Genomic DNA, 5,323 nt, shown 5'->3' with positions numbered 1-5,323 from the left:
CAAACCTCTGTAAGCCCTCATAAACAATGACCTCAACCAGGAATTTACAAGCACTCTTTGTAAAGTTCTCACTGCACTCAGGGCATCAAGACAGAAATTAAACCAGGATTTTTACGCATAAGTACAATGCGCTCTTGTGTGGGTCTGCCATACACAACCCCCCATGTATGATACCGCTTATCCCTCTTTAATATCTGTTTTCTCTGCCTACCAAACGGATTGACTTGTTAACTTGACACACTTCAGTTCTACTTCTGTATTGGCCTCACTCATCTCCTTCTTTGGTAACGAATAGAGGAATAACATCAAGATGACTCATTCTAAACCTAAAGTAAATACAAGGCTGTAAACTTAACCCTCAGCAAATTCACACGAAACACCCCCAAATGTGTTTATTATATACAACAGAGCTGACACACTCTAAAAATCTAAATCTTAACAAGTGTATTTTTCTCATTTCTTGTCAAAATATCACATCACACTTAAATAAGACAGAATCACCTAAAGAGTAACTTTTCAGTGAGATATAAGAACTTATTTTTAGACAACAGGTCTTGAAAGTCTTATTTCAAGAAATCTTAACAAGATAATTTTCATTTGTTCCATTGGCAGATTTTTTTTGTTTGAATTAAGCAAAAAATAAAAAATAAAAAACTTAAATAAAGCAAAAAAAATCTTGAATGAAGCAACAAAATCTTGAATGAAGCAACAAAATTTTGAATGAAGCAAAAAATAATAAATAAATAAATAAAAATCTTGAATTAAGCAAAAAATAAATAAATAAAATAAAAATCTTGAATTAAGCAAAAAAATAAATAAATAAAAATCTTGAATTAAGCAACAAAATCTGCCAAAGGAACAAATGAAAACTATCATGGTAAGATTTCTTGAAATAAGATTTTCAATATCTATTGTCTAAAAATAAGTTCTTATATTTCACTTACAACTTACTCTTTAGGTGATTATGTCTTATTTTAAGAGTGATGAGATATTTTGACCAGAAATGAGAAAAATACACTTGTAAGATTTAGATTTTTGCAGTACAATGTTCAGTTCAGCAGTGATGGATGTCCGCAAAGATACACATGTAACTATAAAACCAAAAAATCTGAAGTGAGGATGTTTTGTTTTCAACAGTTGGTGTGAATATCTGCTGTGTTTAACCCATAAAGACCCAGACATCCACCATCTACCAAAAGCATCTGCTGATCTAAACTGTTCATCCACTAATTCTATCACTGGAAAAAATGCCCCTCTAAAAACAAGTTCAAAAAAAAAAATTATACAGAATATTTTTGCTTGAATTAAGCAAAAAAATAAAAAAAATCTGCCAATGGAACAAGTGAAAATTATCTTGGTAAGATTTCTTGAAATAAGATTTTCAAGATCTATTGTCTAAAAATAAGTTCTTATATCTCACTGAAAAATTACTCTTTAGGTGATTATGTCTAATTTTAAGTGTGATGAGATATTTTGACTAGAAATGAGAAAAACACACTTGGGAAGATTTTGATTTTTGCAGTAAAAACTAGGCAAGTCAAAACCAAAGTATAAGATTTCCTCTACTTTTCTCTGGTGTAATTCTGGCTTAATTCAAGATTTTTTGTTCAATTCAACTAAAAAAAAATCTGCCAAGGGAACAAGTGAAAATTATCTTGGTAATATTGTTTGAAATGAGATTTTCAAGATCTATTATCTAAAAATAAATTCTTTATACCTCACTGAAAAGTTACTCTTTGGGTGATTATGTCTTATTTTAAGTGTGATGAGATATTTTGACTAGAAATGAGAAAAATACACTTGGGAAGATTTTGATTTTTTTTCCAGTGATACATGTAAATAATTGGTGTAATATGCAGTTCAGATGTTCAGAGGCTCTGTAGTTGCCGTGGAAACACCATCAACTTCTACAGCATTGATTCACCAGTAAAACCCATGGAGTTGAATCAATGACAGTGGATGGACACACTGGGTTTATGTTCAGTTAATGATATATTTTACTGAAAAAGACGCTTTTTCTTATTTTTTTCTGTTTTGATACAATAACTTTTAACTTTACTTGGAGCTTTATGAACATTTACATAATCAGTCAATGAAACATGCCAAAAAAAAAGATGATTTTCACTGGGAAAAAATGCAAAATTCAGAAGATAATATTATAATAAATAATTATAAATCAATTAGGAAAGGTTAAATAGAGAGAAAAATTCATTTGGGAACTGACACAAAAGTCACTTTGGGTCCTAAAGGCTGCTTTTCATATATTGTCACAATTTCCATCATGGCCCTTTTGCAGGAGTTTCAACCAGCATTGGCATGACTGTGACATGACATAAGTGATGATAAGATCCACATGTTTTGCTTGTGCAGGTGCTTCAGTCGGGCATGAAACACTATTAAAGATAAGGTTATCGTTTTATGAAAGTCAACAACAACATCCAAGCAACCTGCAAATGTGTACTGGTAAGAAAAGTGCACATGCATAACAGTCAATAAAATATCCACTTAAATCTTCATCCTTGGTAGAAAACTACTTTTTTAAAATTTTAATCCTAAAAACACACAATATTCAACTGAAATGCTGTGTTTTACTTTATGAATGTATAGTTTTGACAGTAAATTGCCTTACTCTGTGGTTAATTGATATGACCAGCATTGACACTTAAATAGAAGGAGTGAAAGTCTTGTTTAGGGACAGAGGTCTCTTCAGGCTTAAACTAAGTGGCCCTTTAAAACCACCATTTCCTCCCTGGACTCTAACTCCACTACACAGACATTCTTGAGCAGACTAGAGGGAGTTGTGCCCTTATTAGGAACATGTTACCTGATATCTGGCACAAATCGTGCCTTGGAGAATAAAATGTCATCAGTCTTGGCAGCGCAGGGTGTGGTTCTCACATTTACGACATCAAACGAGTGAAATTTATCACATTTTCCAACTTTTATTAGAAGGCGATGGATTACAGTTTTTTGTGTTGTGGTTCATTAAATAAGAGAAGAAAACAGGATTCATGGAATGTGTTGTGATGTGTTTATCAAGATTGGAAAATAACTAAATAAAAAAGATAATAAGTTTAATATTTGGAGTTACTTTTTTTTTTTTTTAGAAGAAGAAAAGAGTCCTGATCGGATCTACTATCTGATATAAAGTTCTTTGGAGCCTTAACACATTTTATGTCATGGTTAATCTGGTTAAACACCTCATCTATTAGAACACAGTACTTTTTTTTAATTTTTATTTTTTTTAGAATTTTGACCCAAGAAAGGCCATTAAAGGAGTGGTTGTGCAGCTATACTATGCAGTTATGAAGCCAGTTAAAACCAAGATTGTTTTTCCATTTTCAAGCTCTTTTTCAGTTTATTTCTTGTTGTCTTGAGCAGATAAAGTTCCAGAATTTTAAGTAGCTATCTGAATTCCTTCTTTGTTTATTGTCCTGTGACCCCTAGACTGGGAACTAGAGCTCTTATTTTGGGTTTGAACTCTGCCAGAACCATCTCTTCTCTGTAATATGTGAACATTTGTACCAGTTTGTAAGGATGGCCTAGATGCCATATAGAAAGTCTGTGAAGATTATGATGAACTGTTCACTGTTCTTCACTTAATCTGAAATATAATTACTCCTGGCTCTAATCTTGTTTTTTTGTTTTTTTTCCTCAAGGATGCAACATTCTTACACAACACAGACATCCAGTGAAAGGAAATGGGATAAATGAGATCATTACAGCGAGGGCTTTAATCAAAAGCACAGGCTCCTGTTTATTGACTGTTGCACGCACATGGACAGGTGAGATATATTTACACAGATGTAAACAGTCAGTACCTGCAACACAAGAGGAAAAGAGAGAACACAACATCTTCCTCTCGCAGTCACACACTCACACTTCATAACATCCGTCCACACTAGACACCATGAGCACACACGCAGACACTCACACACTCACAGAGAATTTGCAGTATAAAGATAAACTGTCTGAAAACATGGAGCACAGCAGGCCTCTTTGGTCAGCTACTTCAGACAAGTTTCCGTTGATCAAAGCCCATCACAAATCACCATTCAGAGGACAGAGAGACCATATACTGGCAGAGCAGTAGGCAAATAGCAAAACCTATAGGAGCGTTTGTAGAGTTCACATTGTTTAATGTGTCAGTTGAAGAACAGTGGCACACACTTTTGCTTGTATTTATTTTTTTGATTTTTTTTCCCCCCCAGAGTCCACCATCAGCAGAGGATGAATGAGATTAAAAGTCATGCTTTGTAGAACTCACGGCAACAGCATTCAAACAGCTATTCTGCAAACATACATACAAAGTACCTGAAGTGGAAATGAAACAGTATGAAAGGATGTTCAACCATCCACACTGTTGACGATTCATTACGAAGTAACACAACAGCTGATCAATGACCCAACTAAACTCCTACTGAAGAATAATTCACCATTCAAAGAACTGATATGAATTTGCTCATTTTTCCACAACCTTCCTAAACATTAAGTAAATCATATAAAAGAAGCTGTTAGATAAAACAAACATAACAAAACCATAAAACAGAAGAAAAAAAAAAAACATTCTCGGTACATGAGTGCAAATTATTCAGCTTTTGTTACTTCATTGTTTCTCTTTTACAAAATAATGTTCAAATAAAACACAAAAGAAAAGTATAAAATGGTGGAAAGTATAAATCATTTCCTGGATTTCATGTGGAGTGACAATGTGTGCCTGATTAAAAAAAAAAACACTTTCAATAAGAAGTTCCTGCACAGCAGAAGATAACTGTGGAAGGAAAAGCTATATTTAAAAGCTCTTTTCTTCCACCTCTGTATCAACTCCAGCACACACACAAACACCAGCATTATTTTATCCACTTCTTTTCCACACTTTTTTTTCTTCTATAAACTCATTACCATCCTGTTAGATCCATTTTCAAACATCTTTTTTTTCTCTTCGGGCTTACAAAGAGACCAAACAGCAAAAGTGTTATGTTCAAGTTAAGTCACCATGTTACGTTTGTTTTCAGGCTCTTGTCCACATCAACACAACGTTGCCATGGTGACGTCCTATCAACGCTTCCTGTTAAACCCGCATTAGCAGCTGCTACTCAGCACCCAAAGGAGATCACAAACCCTCCGTTCTTCTTGTACAGCCACTAAAATAGCCTCTACAGTGTAGAACGATACACTGACAGTGGAGTGAAAGCTAAAAGTAACATGTTCGTCCATTAGTACCTTTTAATCACATGTATTTTTATGACTCCTGTTTATTAGTGCCCATTACATTAAATGGTAGCACACTACTAACACTTTACTACAGCAGAAAAATTATCCA

The 5,323-nt window shown here is 33.8% G+C and overlaps 1 protein-coding gene across 1 annotated transcript in view; it reads right to left on the bottom strand.

The window, feature by feature from the left end:
- Positions 1-3,732: 3,732 nt before the first annotated feature.
- slc9a6a (solute carrier family 9 member A6a) overlaps positions 3,733-5,323 on the bottom strand; it is a 15,901-nt gene continuing 14,310 nt past the window's right edge. The window contains 1 exon segment of the mRNA XM_030145685.1: positions 3,733-5,323. This exon segment is cut by the window's right edge and continues 1,643 nt beyond it. The gene's annotated coding sequence lies outside the window, so the exon portion shown is untranslated.

This window comes from Sphaeramia orbicularis, chromosome 10, assembly GCF_902148855.1.
Source record: "Sphaeramia orbicularis chromosome 10, fSphaOr1.1, whole genome shotgun sequence".
Classification (NCBI taxonomy): domain Eukaryota; kingdom Metazoa; phylum Chordata; class Actinopteri; order Kurtiformes; family Apogonidae; genus Sphaeramia; species Sphaeramia orbicularis.
Note: the sequence above shows the minus strand (reverse complement) of the source record. Positions and strands in the feature narration are given on the sequence as shown.